Source organism: Blennius ocellaris, assembly GCF_963422515.1.
Source record: "Blennius ocellaris genome assembly, chromosome: 5".
NCBI classification, from domain to species: Eukaryota; Metazoa; Chordata; class Actinopteri; order Blenniiformes; family Blenniidae; genus Blennius; species Blennius ocellaris.
In genome coordinates, this window is record NC_137654.1 from 23,374,269 (window position 1) to 23,384,268 (window position 10,000).

Consider the following 10,000-nt stretch of genomic DNA (forward strand, 5'->3'; position numbering starts at 1 on the left):
TAAAGTTAAAAAAAAAAATTACAAAATTATTACCCTTTACAAAATATACACAAATAGATTAATTGAATGTAAATGGGAAAATAATGTAATTGGAATAATTTCCTAAGAAGGTAATTAACACTTGTTGTTCTGTAGTCTGTAATTTTATTGACATACACAAGGGTTTGAATGTAATTTCACATTAATGATACCACTTGTCAGCATTTGATACAAATGTACACGTAATAGTCCAGTCATAGTGAAAAAGCAGGAAATAGAAATGGGTTCATCACAGGGTGTTTACTACAATACAGAGATAGAGAAATGACTGTTGTGTTCTACTTATGCATGCACACTCTGATATTCAGCATATCGAACACGCAGAGAGACAAACATCAACACAAGCAGGCACAAAGCAGAGTCACAGTGTGCTGTCTGTCAGTCATTTATAGTACCACTGAGGCATTTGGTGTACTCTCCCTCCATCTCTTCTTTCTGTCTGTCTTGCTCTTTGGCTTGGCTCTTTTTAATCTGTCCATCACACGCACGCACACACGCACACGCACACGCACGCGCGCGCACACACACACACACACACACACACACACACACACACACACACACACACACACACACACACACACACACACACACACACACACACACACACACACACACACACACACACACACACACACACACACCGGCAGGGTCAGGCCCAGACAAGAAAGGTCAGATGAGTCAAACTCCCTCCATCAGATCATAACAGTGAAGAAATAAAATAGCAGACATCCACAGGTGAGGTTTCAGAGAACATTTCACAGTCTTAATGTCTTTTGCTTCAGGTTATTTTTTAAAAAAAAATGAAAGAAAGAACAAAAAAGAAATAATCATTCTACCCCACCCACCCACCCCCACCCCTTTTTTTTTTTTACCCTTCCCCATGTGTAGCCTGGTATTGGGTGTCTGATCACGTTTCAGGCTGAGTGGGAGATCTATGATGGACGTCTGATGCAGCAGAAATTTGTTGCTGAATGTAACAAATCTGAACGGATGGAAGAGTAGAGGAGAGTGGAGGAGAGGGTGGGGACCTGAGGACCAGATAGATCACAAAGTGCTGTACATAAAATGGGTGCAACAAAAGCAAAACATAAGAATTTCATAAAATACATTGAAGTGGGGACCAGCATGTCAGCAATGCATTGAGGAGCTTGACCAAGCAATGCCTGGAAAGTGAGAAATAAAAAACGAGATATTCAAAATTTGACAAAATGAGAGTGATGTGGGCGACAGCTGAATTTTGTATGACCTGAAGTCATATGGGTAGATGGATAGGTTGATGTCATGGATGGAAGGGAGGAGGGGAGGGGAGTACTACTAGCTTTGTGTGACGGCTTACTCTACAAGGAGCTGGGCTAAGCTGATAAAAGGACAGGGTGATACGGGCGATAGCTTATTGGGCAAGAGGCCAGGTCAGTCTTCAGGGCTCTGACCCATTCTTCAGCAGGATGAGCCAGCAGCCCTGCCCGCAGCAGGCTCAACCACAATGAAGATGGGCTTATGGCTCAGGAGTTACTATTAACACCAACACATGCACACACACACATACACACACGTGCTGCATATACGCACAACATACCAGCAAAAAAATAAATAAATAAATCGGGGGGAAATCGTGCTAACTCATGGCAGTTTTCGACACCTTACTTGGTATAATGAGTGCTAATTTTGATGAAAAGAACATGATTACTGCACGTCCAACTCGGAGAAGACAGTCTAAACAGACGACATTAAGGCAAATCCGTTGATCACTACATGCGGAGCTAATAGGAAGAGAGAGTACAGCAGTGAGTGATGCAGACGGCTGTAATGTATTGCTGGGTTAATCCCTGTGAATCCTAACTGGTACTGCCTAAGGCAGGCTTAGTATAGTTCTGGGAGGAAATCCCCCTGTGTAGTGGTACAGGCCATTAGCCCCTAGGGTATAAATAGGGCAGCTATGGCTCCTTAAGCTGGCTTTTACGCAATATCAGTTAAAAATATGACTTGACTAATTACATGCAGGTCAGCCAGTCAGCAGAAGCAAAAATTCCTCCACCTCATTCTCCTCCTCCTCCTCCTCCTCCTCCGACCACAGCAGACTGTTGCTCTGTCTCTCTCCCTGCCTCTCTAAATACACGAAGACATGTATTACAAGAGCACGCATGGGTCAACATGGAGCACGTGGAACAGTTAGCAGCAAAGTTTGTGGCTGACATTATCTCTTGTGTTACGTTGCTGTCATTTATTGACATTTAAGTGTCTGCTGGGACTTTCATTTTTGCATTATTTCCACTACCTCAGTTTGATAATTCACCTCCTTTTATGCAGCATCTGCACCAGCCCGACAAGTATTCTCAACCACAAAAAGCTGACATTGCTTTCAATTTGTAGTCATCCTCTCCATCACAAGGACATTAAACACACAAAATAAAAACATCAACTGTGCCACTATTAGTTAGGTGACAGCGATTCTTATGCAACGCCAATGGATGTCACACACTGCTGATGTTCATGTTTTCAAATTTCCATTTCCGCAGCGCACTCTAAATTAAGTTTTCCTTCTTTTCTTCCGCCCCACATGATTTACTTCACTGGTGGTACAGGCAGGCGGCCGTCCCTCTCGCAAGTCTGTGACATGATTAGCCCAACTCAGAGACCTTGATGCGAGCAGTACTCTCACGCTATGAGATCAGTAGCTTACGAGTGGAGCGGAGGCGGGAGGAGGAGAGGGGAAAGCGAGAGCGAGTGAGACAAAGTCGGATAGGGGGTAAAAACAGCTTGAAAGAGAAAGGGCCAGTGTGTGTGTGTGTGTGTGTGTGTGTGTGTGTGTGTGTGCGTGTCCATGTGTGAGTGTGAGTGTGAGTGTGTGTGAACGAGGATTACTTTTCATTCCAAAGATTTGTTGTTTTTGGCACTGTCCCTTGGTGACTGCCAGTCAAACTGGGTTTTTGTTGGTTTTCTGGTTTAGCAGAGAAATTGTCAGCAAACTGTAAGCAAACAGACTGATGACATCTCCATGGAGAGAGCATGGCCAGGTCTCCCGTTGGTAGCTTAAGTGCCATTCATTTTCAGAGACTGTCTAGACTGGCTTCACAGATACTGTCTGGAGTACCTTTATCACCGCTGGTATTCAAGGCAACATTGCAATACACTGCCGTTATTGCTGCCGCTCTCCAAACCTCCCCCTACGAAATCTGCCACACACTGTCACAGTTATTTACTCAACAAATCAGTAAGGCTGTTTGTTATAGAGGGTGCTGCAAATTAGAATGAAATGGAGCTGAGTGGGCTTAATGCTTACTTTCAATACAACAGCAGGGAGAGTCCCGGTTCCACTCGAGAGACAACCTTTATCACTCAGCTTGATCATTTTTGTTAATTATTAAAAAAAAAAAAAAAAAAAGGAATACAAATTAGCTAAAGTGTTTTTGCTGAGTGATTTTGATATGGCACAGGACAGTTTAATTATCCAAATAAAAAGCAAAGCATTATGAAAGTAGGTAGGATGATATTCATGCCACTTCAAGACAAACTCTCAGGACACTAGTGATGCGAAAGGCTACAGGAAGTTTCAGATATTACACTTTCTATACAATGATACAAAAGCCAATACCGTGAAATATATCTGTACAACGAAGCAGATTTACTTGCACAGGCTGCAGCAGGAAAGAAGGCTGGGCTGGCTGAAAACCTGTGGGTGTAAATAGTGGGTGGTGGGGTTGAAAGGTCACTGACCCCTATTGTAGATGAAGTGTGGAGGAGGAGGAGTACATACTGCTTGATGATACACAAAGGTTAGCAAGTCAAGGCCAAGGAAAACGATCTGTACAAACACAAAAGAGCGATGAACAGACTTGGTAAAATTGACAGATTGGATATCTAGGTTCTCATGAGAATGCAGACGTGCATTTACCAGCATCTTTACTTCACGCATAACAGTTAAGTGCTTTGAAATGTAAATACCTCGTATGAAATATCAGCCGCCATGCCGGCTTCACAAGGGACGCTTGGACCGGCAGGTGTGTCTGTCACCTTAAAGTAGTCTGGCACGGTGTCAACTGTACTCAAACACCTGCCTCTGTTTGGGATTATTCATCACACTCCTTCTGGTGGACTCCCAATTCAATTCACATAGTATTCCAGTTGTGAGACTGCTGGTCTGGGAACAGTGGTCATGAAAGTCCCCTCGATTTACCAAAAAATGCCATGAGATTATAATTACTAAATCATCACCAGCACATAAAGGAATTATAGACCACTATAGAGTTGTAAAATAAGTGGTTCATTGTGACTTTGGAATATATTATGCATGTCTTTGCACACTGCAGATATATTCTCTGGTATTGTGTGATATGTTTGTTGACACCATTATTAAAAAAAATCTTTTGATTTTATTTGCAATCTAAATTCCTGACATAGCAGAAATATGAGTCCGTATGACACCATGGATAAGGATCTCATTTCTTTTCTGTTCTGTAATAGTATGACGTGCAAGACAAGCAAAGACGTGCAAGTCAATGTTTACCCATGGGTGTGACTTATAAAGTGACAATCAGAGAGATTATCCCCAACACATCCTCATACAAAGCGATGAGTGTTTGTAAGTCCTTGTAAAGAAATACGGCAGTGAAGAAAATGACGCGGCAAACGAGGTTATTTGGGGTTATGTCACCTCAGATGTTCTATAACCTGCTGCTGCTGCAAAGAGCGAGCCAAAGACGAGCCTTTTCTCAGAGCTACTACATGGCACACAGCCCTGCAAATCACACATTCACCGGCGCCACACATGCACAGAATCCTATAATCATGCAAATGCATGGTCTCAGCATGAATGTACTCTTAACTCTCTAACTTTTTTTCCTTTCAGTGTCTTTCACTTTCAGTCTCCCCACCCCACCCACTCTTGATTTTTCTCTCCGTCTTTCCCTATCACTCATCTGGGTAGCTGTTTGAGAGCACACACTCGACGTGGGTGAGAGTGCTAGAGTAGAGTGTGTATGACTGTTAACACAAGGTGCAGCGTGTGTGTGTGTGTGTGTGTGTGTGTGTGTGTGTGTGTGTGTGTGTGTGTGTGTGTGTGTTGTGTGTGTGTGTGTGTGTGTGTGTGTGTGTGTGTGTGTGTGTGCGCGTGGTGCTGTAGGTGGAGAGGCACAGCAGGGCGTGAAGGAGCGCTGTGATAATGACAGGCCATGCATTATATAACATGCAGATTGCATAAGGAGCAGATTATTTTAGGTCCAGATATTGAGGATGTATAAGTAATTTTTTTTTTTTTTTTACGTGGGTGTACAGCACTATGTGCACCTCTAAGTGCAGGGATGTGTGTTTGTGTAGAAATGTTCTGAAATGTGCTCATTTTTTTGTGTGGTTTCTTTCGAGGAGCGTGTGGGTGTGAATAAACTAAAGTGTATTATGTGTTTGTAAGAAGGGGGCATGAATGTTTTCAGATTTCTTTCATAGCTATCTGCATATCAAAACAAGTATGTGGGAATGTTGGCACATTTGTGTACAGTGTGCATAAGGGTGTCTTTATTGCAAGCTCCCACTCATTATCACTTTTAGACTTCAGAGAGATCGACTTGAAAAGGGCTGATTCTCCCAGTCAGGTGAAAACCTCACAACTTCTAGATTTGATGATTTTCGTGCCTGAGCTTGTGTTGATAAAACACTTGCTCCTCTGTGGACTGCACAAGTTTTATGACTCTCTCTCAGGCACTCAGTCACAAGGTTATGGTCCTACAGGATGTCTTGTTTGGAGTCACAGAAGTGAGGCAGCGCAGATACGGTCTCCGTGTGCCACTGCCTTGTCTGTGCGCCTAGCTCCATGCATGAGTGTGCCCCTGTAAAAATAGACCTCTTAAAGGGCCAGCAGCCACTCAACCTTCTCCCACAAGAGGCCTGTTCTCCTCTTCAGGGTGACAGTACTCTAAGAAACATGGGGCGGGAGAACATGCTATATTTCTCATTCAGTCCACAGGAAGAAGTTGTGTTTCAGTTTTCCCGAATGATTCTGAAACACACCTGCATTCAGTTTTACATTACATTGCTCACAAGGGCACATCCTTTTACAAGGCTGCATGACACACAGCCCCGGGCTTCGTCCTGGTTAAGTTACAGTGAAACACAAAATAAAAATGGAAGATCTGGGATGAAATTGTTAAGGCACATTTTGCTTTGTGATGCAGATGGAAATATCATTTAATGCAAAAATTGTTCCTTGTAGATAAAGCAGACTTTGTTACGCTGCTATCAAAACAGCCATTTCTGGGACCAATCTAAGCAGTGACATTAGACTTCCTGTACCCTCCAGTTGATTGTCTTCATAATTGAAATAAGTGAATTAACTCAGCAGGGACAAATGTTGTGCGTCTTGCTTGAAAGACATGTATAGATGAGAACTGTTTGAACCTGTGAATGTTCCTACATGTAGCATATGGGATGTCACTGCAGCAGAAGGACAGCGCTTGCCGTAGCAGAAATAGACATACAGAAGTCATAATTGTGCACAATGGCGTAGTGCCTCTCCATCACAAATGGTGAGAAAAGAGTAGAAACAATTTGAGTGGAGTCAGTATAACAGCCAAAAGACACAGCTTTGTGCTCGAAGCTGAAGCATGCAGAAAGTAAGTTAGACTCAGTAGATATATAACATAAAAATAAGAAAAAAAAGCAAAGGGACATTATTCAGAGCTTCTCCACCAAGTCTCCTTTTTTTTGTCTTGTACAGCGACACAAGTTAGACGGCAGACGCCTGATGCACCTGCACACTGGCACATCATCCTTTGATTGCGCAAGCTCTTTTTCCCAGACTTGCCCCCAACATCTGCACATCTTATTTTCTCTCTCCTCCTCCACTTCCTCCCATGATGATGTCTCTTTCCAAATTTTCTCCGACTGGACTAACCCCACCCTCACCAATCTCACACCCATCCCTCCCAAATTTGAGTGGGCTCCTCGAGGGCCCCTGGCTATCTCTGGACCAGGGCTATTTAAGCCCACTGCTCTAATTCTGAAAGTCCTGATCTGCCATCAGGCTGAATGATAAACTTCTACCTCTCTCTCTCTCTCTCTCTCTCTCTCGCTCTCTTTCTGTCTGTCAGCCTCATACACTCTCTTCATATCAGTCACACTCTCCCTCTTGTTCACACTCACTCTGTTATTCTCTTCCACGCACGCAAACACCCACACGCATAGGTGCTGACTTATATGAGTCCATACAGCACACTCATTCAGACACGCATGCACAAGCAATTCAAATATGTTTCCTCCCTATAATGAACCCCACTTTAGTCTCAGAATGAAATGTACCCATAGTAACGCCAAAGAGCGCTGAAATCACAAACCAAGCTCTTTTAAAGTTGTTGGCACACCTGTGCTGACTCTCTCCCACAAACACACACGCATGCACACACACACACTCAGAGGAGGAAGCAGTGTGGTCACATACCTCACCGGGTGCCTTTACGTAGCCGGTATCAGAGAGTTTACTCATTGGATCAGGCAGCAGCAGGAACGTAGGAATATCCAGTTTTGAGACTGTGAGTCTATTCCTCCTCTATACTGCTCAGCCTTCCCTCCCTTCATCCTATTCCTGCCTCTCCTCCTTCTCACTCTCTAAACGCCTCTTTGCTCTCTCTCTTTCCCTCTCTCTCTCTGTATCTCCCTGTGAGTGTGCTCTCTGTTTCTCTCCCCACCTTGCTTGATCTCTCCAACCCCCCTCCCTCTCTCTCTCCCTCCCTCCCTCTCTCTCCTTCCTTCAAACTGACACACACACCTTGTATCTCACTCTTACAACTTCAATCTATACTCATCCCTCTTACTAAGCCTCTGTGACACACAGAGACATTTGATAACTTTTTCTTTTCCTTGCCTAATATGCTCTGTGTGTGTGTGTCTCTCTCTCCCTCGCTGGGAGTGTATAATTAGACAGAGCTCAGTGGTAATACAGTCAGGCTCATTGTGGGAGCCTTAGCATTGCTGCTCATGTTTGGCTGACAGCCCAGCAGCTTCACTCATTAACCTCCCTCGAGCTGCAGAATGGACCAGCCCACAGCCTGTGCTATTTGCTGCAACACCTCAGCCTCTTAGACCGACAGCCAATCACAGTCCGCGTGGATGATGGGGAAAGGTGTGCCTGCGCACGGCGCTGTAGGTGAAAGAAGTAAACCTAATCACTAAGCATTGGCATGCCGCGGCAGGTGAGGCGCAACGCCAGCCTGTCAGATGTGACACATGGCGGGGTTTCATCATAGTCACAACAAGTCAGTTCTCCTTTTGGTTGAATCACTTGTTCTTGATCCGCGTGCAGTGGCATCATGTGCTTTCTTTCAGGCTTGAAACCACAGAAGACCACTCACGAATCTTATTGTGAAATGACTGTGAGGTATGGCAATGTCCTGTGCAATGTAGCAATAAGTCATATGCTCTCTTTACTGTACTGCGGTGCCCCAGTTCCCACCACAAGTGACCCGGTGTAAACCCTCTCAGGAAGATTTAGTTTATCTCACTGACAACAATAATGAGTTTCAAGGGGTACTTACAGGGCATTTACATATTAGACTTGCATCTTGTATTCTAGTAGAATATTAACCTCCATCTACATATCCATTAACTTGTCCCGTCAACAGTTTTGATCTGGGCAAGATCACCTCATTTCTCCTGAACTGAATGTACTGACTTAAACGCACACTGAGAGAAACTGAAGAAGGTTTTAATGTACAGCATGCATTTCTCATGAAGGCTTCACTAATAAGATATTTATTGTGATGAGATTAAATCACATCTAATGTTGACTGAATAGCCATGTGCTCTGCTTTTATTTTGTAGTTTCTAGTTTTAGCCAACAACTCTGAAGTCACAGATTTTACATGTTGCTGGATTAAAATACACACACAACCCTACTTTTGGACATGAATGGGAAGCGATTGTAATCATTTTAATGACAGAATTGATTCAACTAACGCCACCATGATTTGTAAAAATACTTGTGGGAAAACATGCAATAATATCACCTGCATCATTGAAAAGATAAGATGGCATATGTCCAAAATAGTTAGAAACACATATGATGCTTCATGTCCTAATGGATTAATGTGTGTGTGTGAGTGTGCGTGTGTGTGTGTGTGTGTGTGTGTGTGTTGTAACCTGTGATTCCAGTGGGCTTTACCAACAATGAATTAATAAATAATTGATCTTAAGTATGCAAAACATTGGCTCACTGAGGCACACCCGGCTGATGTCCACGAACTCATAAATACATAATTCTTTCTTTCTTTCTTTCTTTCTTTCTTTCTTTCTTTCTTTCTTTCTTTCTTTCTTTCTTTCTTTCTTTCCTTCTTTCTTTAAAAATAGATTCATATCTGGGCAAACTCAACCTATAAAATGTTGTCAGCCATAAAACAACATCACATACTCTTTCCCTTTTAAAACTGACCACCACAGGTTTGCATTCACAAAGCAGCTTGCCTCAGGCACTACCAGCTCCTTAAAAAATGAACTCATGATTCTGTGTATCGGTCAAGAAAAACTGAGAATTTTTGGGAAGTATAATGGTTTAAGGTCAACAAGTCAATTGTAAATCCTGCTAACTGCATTGAGGAAGATAAAGCCGTCTTCTCGTATAGTTTGTTACTTATCTACATACTTTTACAACATTGTTAGGCTCAATTGGACAACTACAAAAAAGATTACATGAATCATTTCACCCCACAGAGTTACGGCAACATCTGACAGTAATATCCTGCCCAGATAATGTGTACACATTGTAAACATCCCCAGCGTTACAACCGTTTCTAGATTTGTGTCTATTAAATGTGATCTATCAAATGCAAAAGTGCATATGCATGCACTCCAGATCCATTTTTGTTTTGTCAGACGCGCAGTTCCATTGATTTGATACATGCACACACACACACACACACACACACACACACACACACACACACACACACACACACACACACACACACACACACACACA

The 10,000-nt window shown here is 43.1% G+C and overlaps 1 protein-coding gene across 2 annotated transcripts in view; it reads right to left on the minus strand.

The window, feature by feature from the left end:
- The window catches only part of LOC308130858 (uncharacterized protein), a 15,426-nt gene extending 7,767 nt beyond the window's left edge, over positions 1–7,659 (minus strand). For both annotated transcript variants that reach the window (XM_080497359.1, XM_080497357.1), the window contains exon 1: positions 7,469–7,659. The gene's annotated coding sequence lies outside the window, so the exon portion shown is untranslated. The remainder of the gene's footprint in view (positions 1–7,468) is intronic.
- Between the last annotated feature and the right edge of the window lie 2,341 nt (positions 7,660–10,000).